The sequence below is a fragment of the Rhinoderma darwinii genome, chromosome 10 (assembly GCF_050947455.1).
Source record: "Rhinoderma darwinii isolate aRhiDar2 chromosome 10, aRhiDar2.hap1, whole genome shotgun sequence".
NCBI lineage: Eukaryota > Metazoa > Chordata > Amphibia > Anura > Rhinodermatidae > Rhinoderma > Rhinoderma darwinii.
Window position 1 is genome coordinate 31,676,405 of NC_134696.1, and position 20,093 is coordinate 31,696,497.

Sequence of the window (20,093 nt, forward strand, 5' to 3'; positions counted from 1 at the left end):
CAAAATTTTACTGAAAAGTCTGTACAGTATATGCCCTCAATACTTGGTCGGGCTCCTTTTGCATGAATTACTGCATCAATGCAGAGTGGCATGGGGGCGATCAGACTGTGGCACTGCTGAGGTGTTATGGAAGCCCAGGTTGCTTTGATATCGGCCTTCAGCTCGTCTGCATTGTTGGGTCTGCTGTCTCATCTTCCTCTTGACAATAGGGGCAGCACGGTGGCTCGTTGGTTAGCATTATTGCCTTGCAGCGCTGGGGTCCTGGGTTCAAATCCAACCAAGGACAACAGCTGCATGGAGTTTGTGTGTTCGGGAATTTAGATTGTGAGCCCCAATGGGGACAGTAAAAGAGGACCTGTGTAATATGTTGGTGCTATATAAGTAACTGAAATAAATACCCTATAGATTCTCTATGGGGTTTAGGTCAGGCGAGTTTGCTGGCCAATCAAGCGCAGTGATACTGTGGTTATTACACCAGGTATTGGTACTTTTGGCAGTGCGGGCAGGTGCCAAGTCCTGCTGGAAAATGTAATCAGCATCTCCATAAAGCTTCTCAGCAGAGGGAAGCATGAAGTGCTCGGAAATGTCCTGGTAGACGCTGCGCTGACTCTGGACTTGATATAACACAGTGGACCAGCACCAGCAGATGACGTGGCCCCCAAACCATCACTGACTGGAAACTTCACACTGGACCGCAAGCAACTTGGATTGACGCCTCTCCGCTCTTCCTCCAGACTCTGGGACCGAGATTTCCAAATGAAATGCAAAATTTACTTTCATCTGAAAACACGACTATGGACACTGAGAAACAGACCCGTCCTTTTAGAGGCTTAGGAAACCTTTGCAGGTGTTTTGTGTTGATTAGCTGATTAGAGTGTGACACCATGAGTCTACAATCTTCAACTTATAGCCAATATTCAAAATTTCTCAGAGACTAAATATTGGGTTTTCATTAGCGGTTACCATAATCAACATTAAAAGAAAAAATGCTGGAAATAGATCACTCTGTGTGTACTGAATCTATATAATATAGGAGTTTCACTTTTTGAATTGAAATAAATTAACTTTTTGATGATATTCTAATTCATTGAGGACTACTATATTATATATTTTTGTTTATTTATTATACATACATAATATATATACACACACACATTGATAGATTAGTTATAGGTGGACCGCGGCCATCGGCCGTTAAGAGAAGTGGGTGGGGGTCCAAGCTGAACTTTTGCCCCGGGCCCAGGAGCCTTTGTCTACGCACCTGCACGAAAGTGTGAGGCCTAAGAGGTTGACTGGTCTGGACAGAAAAAGTAAATGTTTAAAACCCCTTTTAAAAGAAGATCCTAAGGTAAATGGGAGGACATTACTGTTTAACCCAGATAGAATCTCATCATGGAGGGACCCAGCAGTATGTCTCCCCCCCATTCAGCTTGTTATTTGGGGGCTTCCATTTGAAAAGGGTTTGGCTGAGCTGTCAACTTTGGCTTCTAGTGGGGGAGGGCCATCAATTGTGCCCATTATCAGCTCCGGACAGTGCTCTATTATGACAGGAAAAGAAAAGTGAAGTCTAAACTAGGCAATCCCCTGTAGTTAATCAGTGCAGACTCTAGAGGGCAGTAAAACACCATCCAACCGAGTATACAACAACTTGCACATGCAGTCAGGGGATTATACTTCCACCTTTGTATTTTTGTTAGCTGGGGTTAAACGCTTCACTCAAGTCAATCTTGGGGTCATCCATGATGCATCGATATATATCCCTGTCTTTCGTCTTTCTTGTGGCATTAAACATCATTTATGCGGCCTGTGCCTCAAAGTGAAAACTTGTCCATCTACATTTCTGGCTTGTAATCTGATAAATATTGGGTCAGTAAAACACAGATTATTGATACCTTCCTTTTATAATACATTCTCTGAAAAGGTTCATCACTTATGTTCCAGATACAAAATAGTTTCAAGTTCACCTGTAACCAGAGGAAGCAGCCATTGTGCCGGCCTTAAAGTGATAACTTTTGAAACAACATAAACCAAACCCGTTACATTGAGACCAATGACATTATCAGCAGTAACGTGACTGTATAGGCACTTCCTACTGTGACCTCGAATCCCTCTACCATTTTTCACAAATGAAATGTCCTCGTTTTGGAATTGATCAATAGATTTGGATGAATACATTTACTATATTGCTCCAGGAGGTGGCAGTAGAGAAATTTCCTGCACCAATACATTGTTCCAAACTCTCAGCTATGTGAGCAGAAATAGGCCAAAAAAAGCTTTTAACCATTGAATGTAAACAAGACTGTTTTGATTCCTCACCACTTTCAAAATCTTTGCTTGTTGTGAGTGAATAGAAAAAAAAAGCATGTGAAATGTTGGGAAGAATGGCAAAAATACATAATACATCTAATATACCAATAAGAGACCCCCATAGTCTCACAGTACTACTTACATGTCTTCTATTTCAGCGATGTGGTATTCAGGATTCACGTTCTCGTGTATTTTCAACTCTCGTCATAATGTGGATCTGCAGGTTGTGTTTATTCTACCTATAAAAGATAAGCGTTGTAGGAGTCAGCGATATCACCAAGATCCTACCTGAACGTTATTGGGCTCTGTGGCCAGATTCATTAAAATCTCATGAATATCAGGTCAACCCACAACAATGGATCCTCCGCTGTCTATGAACGACACGTCAGTATTAATCAGATCTAGGAGCCCCAACTGAACGTCATCTCCACCTATAATGTCATCTCCTTATAGCTTTGTTTATCCTTGGGCGACCTGTACAGCCTAATCCACCTGTGTATTACAGCTCACTGTGGGGGTAATATATTTAGCATCAAAAATAGCATAATTCAGGGAAACCCCCCCCCCCATACAGTCTTAGAACACCAACTCCACTAAGTCTAGTCATGTGACATTTAGATGATGATGTCGCAATATATAATGAGACCTCATGACAGCTATAGAATCTTATACAGTCTGACGCATGAGGATACTGCAAAATTACCGTATTTATGAAGAGGCCATACAACAACAACCAACACGTCAAAAGCTTTTGGAAGGAAAACTCGGGGCAAAACGGATTTAGTGTAAGGGTATGTTCACACGGCCTATTTTCGTCCGTTTTTCGGGCTGTAAACGCCCGAAAAATCGGGACGTTTTTGGAGCCGTTTTCCATAGACTCTATTGGGGAAAAAAAACCTCCAAAAACGGCCGTAAAAAACTGTGAAAAACGCGAGTGGCACAAAAAACGTCTGAAAATTCTCTTGAAAACAGCTCCGTATTTTGAGAAGTTTTTGACTCTGCGTGTGAACATACACTCATCCGTAGTGCAGGGCCTGAGGGGGCGGTGCATGACACAATCATTCTCACTTTTTTGATCTGTGTCACGACCCCCAGGCCCTGCACTAAGCAGAACACGATCAGTTTTGCCCAGAGCAGAAAGGAGCCTCATAAGTGGAGAAAAAGGTATTTTTGTCTAACAAGATATATTACAAAGTTTCTTATATTCACTTGTACTATTGGTTTATGCAAAGTTTGTTGAAAAGTTATGATCATTTAGAGAGTAAATGCCAACATTTCCCTCCACCAATGATTTTTATACATGGGTCCCATCATTGTCTTTTTCACCCACGTGTTATGAAAGTTGGTAGTTTTAAATAGGCTATACATAGTCCCATCCTGCTACTCTGCAAGGGTCAAGCAACTATACAAGGAAATATATTTTTTTCATATACTCTTATGTAATGTCACGTACGTTGGAAGGAACGGCACTTGAAACATGCTATATTTTAGAACGTGTTCTGCAATTTTAATGGGCAGCCACAAAATGCGCACAAATGACCTTTATCAAATTGTAGGCTTTTTTTTAAAAGAGGATCTGTCACTAGTTTGGTAAAGCCCCATCTCCTAGCTAATCTAATAGGCAACGTCACACTGATAATACTGGTGAAAGTTGTGCCCCAAAAAGCGTATTTTAAAAGTTATGAGCTTTTTTCTAAATATGTAAATTAGGCTATAGTAGCCAAGTGGGCGTAAACAGCAGCGATTCTCCTGAGGTGGAGCCTCCTCACAGCCTCTGAGGCCATCCTATCAGCATGAAGCTGCTTCACACAGTGTGACAGACTGAGGCTGGAGGGAAGGGGTGGGTGGATCCCTTCAAACAGCCATATCTCCAGCTGTGGACACCTAGAATAGCGGTTCTGGTGGCATATAAAAGGAGATTCTAATCTATCACATGGCACCAAGATCGCAGTTCTAGCTGTGACACAACCGGAGATATCACCAGTTTAAAACACAGTCGGGAATGGAAGCTGTATACTATATGATCACGCTGTGTTACTGGGCAGGGACGGGGAGAAGCTGTATGCTGATTGGACAGCGTCACACAGAAAACATTACACCCTCCAGAGTGAAAAGAAAGCGTCACCTCCTATTTGTGTATAAGAGCCACATTAGTATATTTAGAAAAATGCTCATAACGTTACAAATAATAAAAGTTGTTTTTAAAAAAAAAAAAATTACACTGTAGTTATCAGCATCATAGAGCCTATTAGATTAGTTAGAAGATAGGGAATGAACACTAGAGATTTTATTTGGTTGAAAAGGACAATTTAGACCGAACGAGCGTGACGGACACCGACCTAAGACATATCTGTGGAAGACTTGATTTTCAGGGTCGGATTTTTCGGACGTTTTCGGGTGCAGGCTTGTAAAGTCAGATCTACATCTCATCAATAGAAGCCCAGACCAGGCCACAGAATAAAGCAAAGATCGATCAGCCATTTGTCATTTTAACCTGTGGATAGTCGTCCAGAAGAACAACCTTCACAGACCAGCCATGAACGTCAAATCGTTCTGAAATCCATAATGTATGGCTAGCTTTAGCTTATATTTAATTTTGTATATGTACGATTAAATATAATAATGTTTTGTGCAAAGGACACCATTTATAAATGATATACAGTATGTGCATCAGGCGTTACAAAAAAAATCATTACCCCAAAAACATACCAATAGGGAATTTAGATTGTGAGCCCCAATGGGGAGAGTAAAAGAGGACCTCTGTACAGCGCTCCGTAATATGTTGGCGCTATATAACTAACCAAAATAAATAATTACAAGTAATCTAGTTGACCAAAGAGAAGCCTATTGTGGCAGCAATAGGTTTAAAGATTGAGACATTGCATGTATCGACGCGACTGGTTTTTTCTGTCCATTTTTTCTCCATTCCGTGCAGTGATGTCATTGTTGCCCCCCTCCCTGACGTGTGTGGAAGACGCCTGCAGCACCCCGGGGGCCCAGTGACACCTCTTGTTTTATCCTCTCCCGGTTCTTCGCTGACCGCAGCCTCTGTTTGTCATTAATATGGCTGCTCATTACAAATTAAATGCACCTGTGAGCGCCGGCAGAAGATTTACAACTTTATTTTTCTCATTCAGAGTTCAGGGTCAGAAGTTGAAATCTCAGCCACCACCTTCCACGCTGCTTCCTCTCATCATCCTGGATGGTCTTCTGATAATGCCGCTCTATGCCTTCCTTGCTCAGCACAACTATGAGCAGATTAACCTCAAGCCAAATAATCCACCAGGATGTTCTGCACCATAGAAAGAGCAACGGGACAAGCCGAGTACTGTGAACCGCAGAAAGTTCTGTGTGCTCGAGCCATACAATAGTGGGGCAGATTTATTACTATGTCTACGTCTAGAATGTGTCGAAAAATGCGCCAAACTTTGTCACATTAAATTTTAAACTAATTTAAAGAGGCTCTGTCACCAGATTTTGCAACCCCTATCTGCTATTGCAGCAGATCGGCGCTGCAATGTAGATTACAGTAACGTTTTTATTTTTAAAAAACGAGCATTTTTGGCCAAGTTATGACCATTTTTGTAGTTATGCAAATGAGGCTTGCAAAAGTCCAAGTGGGTGTGTTTAAAAGTAAAAGTCCAAGTGGGCGTGTATTATGTGCGTACATCGGGATGTTTTTAATACTTTTACTAGCTGGGCGTTCTGATGAGAAGTATCATCCACTTCTCTTCAGAACGCCCAGCTTCTGGCAGTGCAGACACAGAGCGTGTTCTCGAGAGATCACGCTGTGACGTCACTCACAGGTCCTGCATCGTGTCAGACGAGCGAGGACACATCGGCACCAGAGGCTACAGATGATTCTGCAGCAGCATCGGCGTTTGCAGGTAAGTAGCTACATCGACTTACCTGCTAACGGCGATGCTGCTGCAGAATCAACTGAAGCCTCTGGTGCCGGTGTCCTCGCTCGTCTGACACGATGCAGGACCTGTGAGTGACGTCACAGCATGATCTCTCGAGAACACGCTGTGTCTGCACTGCCAGAAGCTGGGCGTTCTGAAGAGAAGTGGATGATACTTCTCATCAGAGCGCCCAGCTAGTAAAAGTATTAAAAACGCCCCGATGTACGCACCTAATACACGCCCACTTGGACTTTTACTTTTAAACACACCCACTTGGACTTTTGCAAGCCTCATTTGCATAACTACAAAAATGGTCATAACTTGGCCAAAAATGCTCGTTTTTTCAAAATAAAAACGTTACTGTAATCTACATTGCAGCGCCTATCTGCTGCAATAGCAGATAGGGGCTGCAAAATCTGGTGACAGAGCCTCTTTAAGAACAGATGTTTATGCATTATTAGACACTTTTTATAAGGGGTGTGGCTTAGTGAGGAAGGGGTGTGACTTAAAGTGACATGCCAGATGGAAACGAATGGCCTGTTTCCATTGTTCTGCTCCTAATGGAAAATGCTGGAACCACCGAATAAGTCGTATGACAGACATCACCGGCGCCCGACGGATCCCAATGACTAACGGGTTTTCGTCGGGTTTCAGGCATGGTGTCCGTGCGCTATTGTTTCCGGCATTTTTAGACTGGATCTGTGACGGAGGTCCCTAATGGAGCCTCCAATGCAGATGTGAACATGCCATAGCAAAATGTGTCAAATTTGTTTTACAGCATGCGCCACTGTGATAAATTTGGCGCAATTTAAGACTGCCTGGTCTAAGTTTATGCTATCTAAATCTTCGACAGCTTAGTAAATCTTCACCAGTATCTACAACATAGAATACATTCATTTTGTAGATGCAGAGTAAGGTTTTTTTTACACCTCTGTGTAGGAGTCGTATATTTCGTGCCAAGAAGGGATTCAGATTCCATCAGAACAAGCAAAGGTCTTGTTTGGGAAAGGATCCCCTTCTTTTTTCCATGACCGGATACAATCCCGTTATTGACGTGTATGGAGCTTTAATACATCCAACCGAATGCAGCCCAAGGCATCATACAATCTCCATAATGGATGACTGCAGTTTATCACAATGTACCGCTCATCTATAAACAGTTAAATACTAAATTTGTTTATTTCTAACGGACCAAATGGGCTGCTGGTCTATTCAGTGGAAGCAAGACCACAGGTTCAGATTAGAGTAAAGGTTTTATTGTTTAGATGCATCTGAAGTGAAAATGTAAGCAACTTTACAAAATAGTCTAAATGAAAAGTCTATAATTTTTTATCTACATCTCCTATTGAGACCGATGTGTTTCCATGGTAACAGACTACAAACATACCCTGTGTAGTCTGATCCTGTAGTTATATTTCCATGCATCCACTACTTCTTGCTAACCTACCAAATGTATATTAGTAAGCTGTAATGCTGTGAGTAGTAACTTTGAAACAGCTGGAGAACCACAATTTGGGGAACAGTGGTCTATAGATATACTTGTGCAGAACAGGTCCAGGGGACGACCAGGCAATAAACTTTATTAAATTATCTCCGTGACTAAAAATCAATGAAGGCCCAAACCCTAAATATTGTCTGTTAGCAAATAAAGTTCTAATCAGAGATCTACATTTTTTTCCTGCAATCTAAAGAAAAGATTTGTGAATTTCTTAGCTTTGCTTCATCTTCTGATTTACTAACCACATGCGAAAAGGGAGTCACCTATTGATCCCCTAAAAGCTACTGTAGTTTGCAATGGATCTCTGGCCCAGAAAGATCAATATGGCTACTACGCCCATAATCTAGGGTTACACAAACCTTCCATCTTTTCCATCCTTTCATGTGAAATGAATGCTGTAATTACTGGTGTATGCTTGCTTTGGGAGCGGGATCAGGAGTGCGTTAATTGTAATGGGGAGCGGAGGATCAGCAGAAGCGCTCTGCTGAGCTCGTCTTCCCATCTGACAGTGAAGGGATTAATTAACCATTTCTCTTTTTCAGCATTTATGTGTCCTCCTCCCTGCACGGAAAGGCGCACGGGAACATTGTGTCGCAGGGGGGTGTGATGTGATGCTGTGCTTCATCTGTGTCATTGTCCCATGAAAATGTATTGGAAGAGGACATGGGGTCTTATTTATGCGTTAATAAGAAGCGTCTGGTGGTGGTGCACACCTCCCCCGCTTGTCCCCTGTGGTAGGCCTCATTAGAGCGAGGTGCCGTGCCGGGGATTAATCACAGGATGCTGCCGCTGTCTGGGAAGAAAAGGTCCTCAGTGATTTTCCTTTAATTACCAGGCAAGCCCTGTCATTAGCGCAGGCGGCACACGGCATTCTCAGAGGCTATACTTCTCAATGAGGCCATGCTTCAGCCCCAGATCACACACATATATACACTGCTCTTACCCCTGCCCCGCAGCACCTCCTGCCCCCTCACATTGACCTCCAGCCGTCACCTAAACAACAAACTAATCCCATCTCACTCCATAATTTGAAGTCTCTTTTCATCTTTTAAGGTTTCCTATCCCTCCTTACATATAAAGTTCCTTGTTGATAAATCTGCGTGCTGCGGACTAGCAGGACAGATTTGCAATGCCCTGTCTATATTTTTTATGATTTATTGCATGTAAAATGTAAATGTATGTATGTATGTATGTATGTATGTATGTATGTATGTATGTATGTATGTATGTATGTATGTATATTTCAGTAGATATTGCTGGATACAGCCGAGCAACTAAGTTGGTACAGAAGCGGAGTACAGGTGATGAATGGGTCACAAATATTCAATAAAGCCTACAGCTGACCAGATACTTGTGTCCTGTCAAGAAAGTTAATTTGCACAAGGGGACCGTTGCGTGATTTAGGGTCCATTCAGGCGTTGCGATGGAGGTGCAGTTAAAACTGCATCTGAAAACTACATTCGTTTTACAGCAATTATGCGTTTTTAGATGCAGTTTTCTAAAGAGGTTTTTAACAGCACCTCATCGTCTGAATTGACCCTTTATTTCCCGGGCATTTTTTAATGCTTTCTATGGGGTGCAGCTATTGCTGCAATTGCACATGATGACAAAATGTGCATGTGGCTGCTGCCAAGTTTCAAATGCATTGAAATTTCCAAACGGTGTCTCAAGACGTTCCTATGTGATGTAGTCTTGTGCATGGTGAGGCCCCATGCTCACAGATGCAGTGGCGGACACAGACTGCAAAAGGCCCCTGTGCAGATAATGTGCCAGGGCCCCCCCCCCCCCCCACCCCGCAAACTTCTCATGGCCGACGGTCCGCTTTCAGCTGCATCGCTGGGTCTCCTAAGTGACCCAACAATGCAGCACTAGCAGCCGGGGCGTCACTAAGGCTGGGTTCACACACACACTATTTACGGACGTAATTTGGGCGTTTTAGCATTGAATTACATCCGAAAATGCGGCTCAAAAGCGTCGGAAAACATCTGCCCATTCATTTGAATGGGTCTTACGATGTTCTGTGCCGATGGTCATTTTTTTTTACGCGCCGCTGTCGAAAGGCGGCGCGTAAAAAACTGCCTGTCACTTCTTCAGATGTAAATGGAGCCGTTTTCCATGGACTCCATGGAAAACCAGCTTCAATTACTTCCGTAGTGGACGCAGCAAAAGACGCCTGCACATGCCATTACGGCTGAAATTACGGTGCTGTTTTCTCCTGAAAACAGCACAGTAATTTCAGCCGTAACAGACGCTGCCGTGTGAACATACCCTCAGGGCTTAAAATGTCCGGGAAATAGCCCCAATACATATGTGTCCGCCCCAAAAAAAAGTGTGTGTATAGGAGACAGCATAGCATATCTATAGCACTACGACCCTATAAACTATGGATAGGATTAGACACAGTGGCTCAGCAGACAGTATCACACATGATAGGATTAGATACAGTGGCTCAGAAGGCAGTATCACACATGATAGGATTAGATACACAGCTCAGCAGACAGTATCACACATGATAGGATTAGATACAGTGGCCCAGCAGACAGTATCACACATGATAGGATTAGATACAGTGGCTCAGCAGACAGTACCACACATGATAGGATTAGATACAGTGGCTCAGCAGACAGTACCACACATGATAGGATTAGATACAGTGGCTCAGCAGACAGTATCACACATGATAGGATTAGATACAGTGGCTCAGCAGACAGTACCACACATTATAGGATTAGATACAGTGGCTCAGCAGACAGTATCACACATGATAGGATTAGATACAGTGGCTCAGCAGACAGTATCACACATGATCGGATTAGATATAGGGCCCAGCACAGTATCATACATGATTGGATTAGATACACAGCTCAGCAGACTGTATCACACATGATAGGATTAGATACAGGGCCCAGCTCGCTGACATTGCGGCTCCAGCGCTGGACCCAGGAAAGGTAAGAATAATAATTTTGCTTCTTTATGTGTTACTGATTATTTTTGTGTGTTTGTGTTTTTTTTACAGGTTCGGTTGTTGGACTTCGGATACGAGGACTTCAATGACGGCGTTTTTTTTATTCTCAATAAAATGGTTAATGAGGGTTGTGTTTTTATTTCAATAAAAAAAATTTCTATGTGCTTGTATCTTTTTAAACTTTATTATCACCGCCTTAGTAATGGCCGCTGGCTGATTGACAACCTCCATTACTAAGGCGAGGCTTAATGTTAGCCGGTGCAGAGTCTACACTAACCCCCATTATTACCCCGGTACCCACCGCCACCAGGGGTACTGGGAAGAGCCGGGTACAAACCAGTACCCGACCAGCTGTAGTGACGGGCAGGCACCGGGGTGGCCGCAGGCTGGTAGTATTAGGCTGGGGAAGGCCAAAAACAGTGGCCCTTCCCACCCTTGTAATGCTGCCTGCTGCTGCTGTGTTGTATCTGGCTGGTTATGAAAATTGGGGGGGACCCGACATCGTTCTTTCCAATTATTTTTTAAATGACGTGGCGTCCCCCCCATTTTCATAACCAGCCAGATACAATAAAGCAGCAGCAGCCTAGCATCACCAGGGTAGGAAGGGCCACTGTATCTGGCCTTTCCCCTCCTGATAATACCAGCCTGCGGCCACCCCAGTGGCCGACCATCACTACAGATGGTCAAGTACTGGATGGTACCCGGCTCTTCCCAGCACCCCTGGTGGCGGTGGGTACCGGGGTAATAAAGGGGGTTAGTGTTAGCCTCTGCACCGGCTAACACTAAGCCCTGCCTTAGCAATGGATGCTGTCAATCAGCCGGCGGCCATTACTAAGGCGGTAGTAATATAGTTTAAAAAAAACCACAAAGACATAGAAAAAATATTTTATTGAAATAAAAAAAAAAAACACAACCCTCATTAACCATTTTATTAATAAAAAAAAAAGCTGTCATCGAAGTAGTCCTGGAATCCGCCGTAGTCCAACGACCGAACCTGTAAGAAAACACACAAAAAATGATTAGTAACACATGTGTTAGGGTATGTGCACACACACTAATTACGTCCGGAATTGACGGACGTATTTCGGCCGCAAGTACCGGACCGAACACACTGCAGGGAGCCGGGCTCCTAGCATCATAGTTATGTACGACGCTAGGAGTCCCTGCCTCGCTGCCGGACAACTGTCCGGTACTGAAAACATGATTACAGTACAGGACAGTTGTCCCACAGCGAGGCAGGGACTCCTAGCGTCGTACATAAGTACGACGCTAGGAGCCCGGCTCCCTGCAGTGTGTTCGGTCCGGTACTTGCGGCCGAAATACATCCGTCACTTACGGACGTAATTAGTGTCTGTGCACATACCCTAAGGCTTAGATACAGGGCCCATGTGTGATACTGTCTGTGGGACCCTGTATCTAAGCCTACCACAAGGTAGGCTTAGATACAGGGTCCAGCAGACAGTAATCTTATACAGTATAAGATTACTGTGTGCTGGGGCCCTGTATCTAAACCTACAGTGTGGTAGGCTTAGATACAGGGCCCAGCAGACAGGATCACGCATGGGCCATGTATCTAAGCCTACCATGTGATTGGCTTAGATACAGGGCCCAGCAGACAGCATCACACAATCTGTGATCCTGTCTCATGGGCCCCCTAAGCCTGCTACATCGTAGGCTTAGGGGTTGTGCAGTCCCTAAACATTGATGGCCTATCCTCAGGATAGGCCATCAATAGCTGATGTGTCGCCCGGGACCCGCAAATCAGCTGTTTTGAAGGGGCCGCAGCACTCGTACGAGAGCTGCTTCCCCTTCATTTCACTACTCGCCCACACTGTGAATCGCCGAAACCGATTCACAGTGTGACCGGAATGAAGTGACAGGAATGAAGGGGAGCAGCTCTCGTACGAGTGCTGCGGCCCCTTCAAAACAGCTGATTGGCGGGTCCCAGGAGTCGGACCCCGCCAGTCAGGGCTATCTTACCTTCCTCTTCGGCCGCGGCGGGAGTTCTGTAGTCTCGATGCTGTGCGCGGCGGCATAGCGCTGTGACGTCATGCGCTGCGCACAGCGCCTGACGTCAGGACCTCCGCTGCGATCCGGAACCAGGAAGGTAAGTAAAGTATGTTACTATAGTAACAGGGGCCCGCGGCCCGAGTTACTATAGTAACTTTTTATTGATGTGGTGCGGGGGGCCGTGGGCCCCCCTGGCTTCGGGGCCCGGTCGCAATTGCGACCGCTGCGGCCCCTATAGCTACGCCAGTGGTCCACGGGCCTCTGTCTCAGTCCTCAGCATCGCGCAGCTGAGAACTGAGTCGGCCAGCAGAGGAACGGGCCCCCTTCCCACGCGGGGCCCTTGTGCAGCTGCACCGGCTGCACATGCGGTATGTCCGCCCCTGCACAGATGTGCCTGTAAACACGGGCCGTGATTGCGGGCACAGTCAGCCGCGGACAGCCGCCCGTATTTTCGGCCCGTGCTCCCATACTTTTTTATGGTCGTGTGCAGGGGGCCTAAAGCATAGAAGAAGCTATCATGTAGTTGCATCACTTCTGCCGCTATCACCTCTACCAGGCTGAGCTGTAATAGTTCACACTGAGTTTTTTGGCGTGGTTTTTGACACAGAAACCGCACCAAAAAAAACTTCTGAAAATGCCTGCCAAACTCCCAAAAAATTATCACGGGAAAAAGCGGCATGCCCTTTCTTCAGGCTTTTCCGTCTCCGACTTCCCATTGAAGTCAATGGGAGGCAGAGAAAGCGGTTTTCGCATCGCTTTTCGCCTGTGGCGCTCAACGGCCATGGCAAAAAAATGCAGCGAAAAACGCAGCAAGAGTTCTGCCAGCTGGTCAAAATCTGCCTCAAAATTCCTGAAGGAATTTTCAGGCAGATTTTTCCACTTGCAAAAAACTCTGTGAATAGGGCCTTAAAGGGAAGGTGTCATGAATTTATTTTATTTTTTTATCATATTGCTTTTAATATGATAACATACATTTTATGTGTTCTCGTGTTCTACTTTTTACTTTGTTGTTACTTTTACTTCTCTATGGGGGCTGCCATTTTTTTTTCATCTCTGTATTTGTCGATTAACGACACATACAGAGATGGAATACCGCATCATACAACCCCATAGAGAATGCGAACGGGAGCCGTTCCATTCTCTGCAGCGTGCGCCGTCTGTGTGGGAACGGCGCATGCGCCGCTCCCACACAGACCAAAACTAAGCACATTCGCAGAACGAAATCCGGCGACATTTTCATGTGGACCGGAAGCCGCTGCCGGACAGTAAGATGATGACTTCCGGCCGTGGCTTCCGGCCATATGTTCAAGGAAGCGAAGGCGCAAGGAATAGGAGCGGAGGCGGCAACAGGAGCAGGTAAGTTATGTTTGTGTATGTGATGTGTGTATTATGTTCGTGTATGTTAGTGTTATACTGTCTGCTTACCACTGTATCTAATCTTCCTACACTGTGCAGACGCTCAGAAAATGGCGGCACACAGTTTAGGAGGTTTGAAGATTCAAACCCCTCCTTCTCCTGGCACTAGCCAGAATAAGGGGGGGGGGATAGTGTGAGGAGACTAGAGCAAGTGTGTCCACCCCAAATTTGCAGCATAAAGCAATGAGGTTGCTTTACCACATTGACAATGCTGCAATTTTGGGAACTGCTCCCTCTAGTGGCCAGAACATGGAAATGTTATAAATTAGAATCGAATTTATAATATTTCCTGACTTGTGAAAAAATGAAAACAATGTGTAATCACTCAAATAATAATTGTTTAACTGAAAAAAAAAAAAAAAAAACATTTCTAGCGACACATTCCCTTTAAGGGCTTTTTACATCGGCTGACAATTGACCGGTGCAGCGAACGCCGATCCACGAGACATAGTTGATCGGCTCTCATTTGCTCCTGTCATCCGGAGCTATGGATGGGGATGAGCGGTCGTTACTCCTGTCTGCGTCGAGTCACTCATAGCACACACCGGAGGAGGCGAAGGATCCTTCCCCCGGCGTGGGAACGGGGATAGGCAAGTAATTATGTTAGTTTTCTATTATGCAGATATGGAGGCATTATACTGTATGGAGGGGGGCCTGATATGGCAGGGGGCATTATACTGAATGGGGGGCTGATATGGCGGGGGGTATTATACTGTATGGGGGCTGATATGGCATGGGGGCGGATATGGCATGGGGCTGATAATGTGTAGGGGCATTATACTGCATGGGGGGGATGATATGGGGGCATTATACTGTATGGGTGGCATACTGTATGGGGAGCGGAAATGGGGGCATTATACTGTATGGGTGCTGATATGGAGGGGCATTATACTGTATGGGGAGCTCATATGGGGGCATTATACTGTATGGGGAGCGGATATGGAGGCGCATTATACTGTAGGGGGAGCGGATATGGGGGCATTATACTGTATGGGGAGCTGATATGGAGGGGCATTATACTGTATGGGGAGCTCATATGGGGGGCATTATACTGCATGGGGAGCGGGTATGGGGGGGCATTATACTGTATAGGGAGTTAGGGGACATTATACTATGGGGGCTTTTGGGCAAGGCGGCTGAGCATAGGCGTGTGCAGGGGTCTGGTGATGTGGTGTTGGGGAGAGGTAGGGGGGCCCAAGCTGAATTCTTGCACCTGGGCCCATGAGCCTTTAGCTACGCCTCTGTATATGCAGCTTTCAGAGCACACAGGAACCATACCAGTATTAGTATATGCCTTTATGAATAACGTATTATTTCATTAACAACATGTCTGATGTTGGAGGGAGAGCGCGCAATTTCACATTCTACCCTGGGTGGGCATTTAGGCCAGATTTCCACCACGACATCCGACACCAGTAGAACTGATTACTGTATCGCTGCTGCACGGATTGGTAATTTGGCTCATTCACAATATTGCATTGCAGCACCCAAAAAGTGAGACAGTATGGGAATGCTATGTGCAGAGTTGGAACGGCATTGACTTCGGATATGTCTTAGGCAGCTTTTCAGGGGTGTCTGAGGGACACAAGGTAAATTCCCTTAACCCCCCCCCCAGAAGACAAGTATGAACAGTTATATATAGTAGCTTTCGCTTTGTGAAGATGATTGGTTATGCAGCCCATAAAGCCTTGGCCCTTGCTTTGTTGAGTCGTCTGTTAGAAACACTGACCCCTTCCACCCTCAGTATTCAGAGCCTCCTGTTTTCGCAGTCAGTCCTAGTTTTATCTTGTCCGTCTTTTTCCTCTCATCAAGCGTAAGGCCCTGTAGTCTCCCTCCCCACTTGGTAGTCCCTCTTGGCTGCTTTCCCTCCCTCCCCTACTTCCCTCTGAAGAATTTCACAGCGGTGTCTCCCGCCTCACACAGCTCCTTGTCAGTATCAAAGCAGGAGCCCGACTTTGAAATCGGCGAGGTGCGGCCCACAGCTTCAGCCAAAGCTTTGAAACCCACAAAGACAGAAAAAAAACCTAAAGAAATAAATAAACCAAATAAAACAACTTGCACAGCCGCCTCGCCATAATTTCCGCTCCCATGTTACAGTAACCCAGGAGGCGCCGCTATCTACTGATTGCCAGATTTAATGTTAATACGATAAGTGTCATTCAGGAGGAAAGTGCTTTCATCAGACACGACAGCAATCTCCGCTGTCAGAGGGGTCAGACCATTCATGCTGCTGTAATCCAGAAAACTGAGTATTTTTCGCTCTATCTGATCAAATATTTAGGGTAAAGCTGTGCAGGTATTTAAGCTGGTCACGTATACTTGAGTATGTGTTTGTAAAGCTGGAGTCAGCTAAAACTGTCCCAATATCATTTAACCTATTCTCCCTGCAGATAAGCGGTGCCATATGAGTGACAGCCACTTATCCCCCATCCCTAGTAAAATAACATTCATGCTCAGCTAAGTCAAACATGCACGTTCATTGAGAGAGTCAGGGAACATAGTTGTCAGCCATACAACTATTTTATGCATGGGTGTAACTACAGCCGTAGCAGTTGCTATGGGGCCCAGAGGCTGAGGGCATCTACTTTGGTGCCAATACCTTCTCTCTTTTTGTGGATAAAGACACAATGGTGGCTTTCTGCTATCTTGCCCTACTATGTGTGTTCTACTTTGCGCAGAAGATCTGATATATGTGCCAAAATTGACATTTATCTAGGTAATAAATGTCCGATTGCTAGGGGCGCAACCCATCACTAGACCGAGGGTCTCGAGTCCTTTGTTCTTCCTCACTGCATGACCGCAGTCTGTGGGATGTGCAACCTGTGCCAGGGCACATCACATCAGCAAGTGGAAGGGGGCGCTGCGCTGGTTCCCCTCTTCTGCCGGTGTTTCTGGAGCGCCCGGGCGGAAAGTCAGCTTCGCCGAGCCCGGGCGCTCCTTCTCTGCTCTTGCAATACACTTTTACTGACAAATGACGTGTCACGTGACAATGCAACATGTGTTTCACAGTGCAGCGTGCATAATTATTTTTACATTATTATAGATTAGAATTGCTATGTGGCACAGTGGGGGAATAAGGGGGGCTGTATACTGTGGGGGCATAATTATACAGTGTGACAATGGGGGCAAAATACTGTTTGGGGCAATTGAGGGACATTATAATGTCCCCCAAATGCCCCCACACAGTATAATGTCCCCCAAGTGCCTTCACAGTATAATGCCCCCTCTAGTGCCCCCACACAGTATACTGTGGGGCACTAAAGGAAGAATTATACTGTGTGGGGGTCACAAAATGAGCACTATACTGTGTGGGGGCCACTAAGGGGCATTATGCTGTGTGGGGCTCACTAAAGGGGACCTTATACTGTGGAGATGGGACATACTGTGTGGGGGGCACTAAGTGGGGCCTTCTACTGTGTGGGGGCATTATACTTTTTTATGGGGCATTTTTTTTATGATGGAAGTAGGGCGCAAAAAGAAATATCACACTGGGTGCTATTTATCCTAAGGCCGCAGTGAGGAGTTTGAAATCGTGCGGTGGGAGAGCATTCACGTTGCTGCTAAATTCTAAGGTTGGCGGTTCTGCTACAGTTTGCCTTATTTAATTTACGGTCATCAAGATGGGGGCCATCCCTGATATTGCTATGGGGCCCTGTGAATTCTACTTATGCCCCCGATCTTATGTGTCTGGTCAGTTCTAGCAGGGTTTATAACTCCACACACTGCTGCTGCGAACATAAAAGGGCAATAAGGTAAATTTCACAAGCACCAGAAAAGATTTCCACTGGTCAGACTCATTTCTACATTACTCACAAATAATGGGTCGGAGCGATTATCTGTTTTGGCTAAACGCAACCAGCTCTGAATACTATTGCTACTACCTTTACATCTAAGGTTTCCGAACACTGGGTAATAGTTATGTTTGTCATACTGATATCCAGGTCCTACTTCTTACTCACTGTCGTGGGTCTAAAAGTCTATTTCACTAGTCGGGTAGCCAGCAGTAGTTGCCACTAAAGTTGGCACTAAAGGGACTGCTTTTTATCTTCTGGAGGAGAGATATAAAAGGTGTATTCAGACGTTGAGGCGTCATTAAAACCGCGTAAAATACAGCAACCATGTTTTGTTCGATTCGGTGCATTTACACGACTTTCTGGCCATGCGGTTTTAACGTGGTTTACAATGCAGTATTCACCTGTGCAGTTTTTCATAGTTATCAATGATTCTAATAGTCCCTGTCTCCCGACAGGAATAGTGTCCTATGCTATAATCATGTTTTCAGTACGGGACAATATTCCCTTGGGGAGGCAGGGACTATTAGAATCATTGATAACGACGATGCTAGTAGCCCGCCTCCCTGAACTGCGTTCGGTCAGGGAAATACTGCCGACATACGGTCCCGTATATTACAGATCGAACACACGAATGTGAAACTGGCCTAAGAAACGCACAGACGAAAACTGCATTGCACACATTTTACCGCGACTTACGGGCGACACCGTTGAGCCTTTGCCTTAATAAGCAAGAGATCCCTCATATATACTAGATATGCAATCTCTTTTACCATCACATTTCTCATGTTTGATAGCAATCTTGTGTCTAGCAGATCATTCAGCTGCTAGTTACATAAGACTGCGTTCACACACATTGTACCTTTAACGTGAGATTTTGCAAAAGTCAGAGCAAGAAATTCAATGAAACTGCAACATGTGCAAACAGCTCTTTCCATAACTCATGAAGATGTAAATGAAGAGTGCCACAGGTAACCACGTCCACCCCTCCATTGACTTCTGGGACCCCACCATTGCCTAGAATGAGGGGCCCTCAGTACTGTAATGGTGCTGTTGGAAACCGCCAAATGAGTGCATTCAACTATTTTTGATACCCCATTCAAGTATATGGAGAGGAACAGTGCATGCTCGCCCTGCTCTCCAGCCGAGAACAGGGAACTAAGGGCCCCTCGTTCTCAGCAATAGTGGGGGTCCCAGAGGTCAGACTATATTATTACGGTCATATATTATAGGTCAGACTATAATTCTATTAATTATAGTTCCTAAAACATTTTAATAAATCAGTCATGTTTCCATCAGGTATCAGTTTCTTCTTTTTGCCGGATACAATACTCAAGCATGCTATGCTATTCTGAGCGTCAAAAAGCAACTAAAGCCTGACGGAAAAGAACAGAGGTGTGAACTGAGCCTACATAAGATTTTTAAAATGGTGAATTGAAAATTAAAGTATATAAGCTCTGTTTACACTTGCATAGTGATTTGCATTTTTACAGAAGCCATGATGGATATGACATATCCGTTTTTTCTTCATTGATTTAGATTGGATAAGGCTTCAGTCACACCTGCGTTGCGGCTTCCTTTCTAGCGTATCAGTCAGAGGACCACAAGAATGGAAGTTAACTTTTCAGTCCAAAAACCGATTGATTTCTATGGGTTTTATTTTTGCATTAGTTGTGCTCAGGCTCCATTCTATCAGGTTTCGTTTTTTGGACAGAACAAATACCGTAGTCTGCTGCGCTATGGTTTCCTTCAAAAATGTCTGTTATTATTTTTTTTTTAACATTGAAGTCGATGGATGACGGATACAAACTGATATGCCATTTGTATCAGTTATGCATTACGTTTAACGGGTCAGTTTTTTTCTGCACAAGAGCAGACTAAAAGTTTAAAGCAAGAAAAATGCAAAGATAAAAACAGATCCGTTAAAAGCAGATTTTAGGGCCTCTTTACATCAGCATTGGCTTTCCATTCCGGGGTTCCGTCGGGTGAACCCCGCAACGGAAAGTCAAACTATGCTATTGTTTCCGTCGGAAAAACAGAAACCTACCGGAACAGTGACAAACGAAAACCATTAGCAATGTTTCCTTCACCATCTATATCAATGGTGACTGAAACGGAAGCTGTGGTTTCCGTTTGACTTTCCATTGCGGGGTTCACCCGAGGGAAACCTCCGACGGAACCTCGGAACGGAAGCCAACGCAGAT

General features: G+C 44.9%; 1 long non-coding RNA gene across 2 annotated transcripts in view; it reads right to left on the reverse strand.

Moving 5' to 3' along the window:
* Window positions 1–20,093, reverse strand: part of LOC142661949 (uncharacterized) — a 257,736-nt gene that overhangs the window by 30,072 nt on the left and 207,571 nt on the right. For both annotated transcript variants that reach the window (XR_012850844.1, XR_012850843.1), the window contains one exon: window positions 2,450–2,546. This is a non-coding gene — a long non-coding RNA (uncharacterized LOC142661949). The remainder of the gene's footprint in view (window positions 1–2,449; window positions 2,547–20,093) is intronic.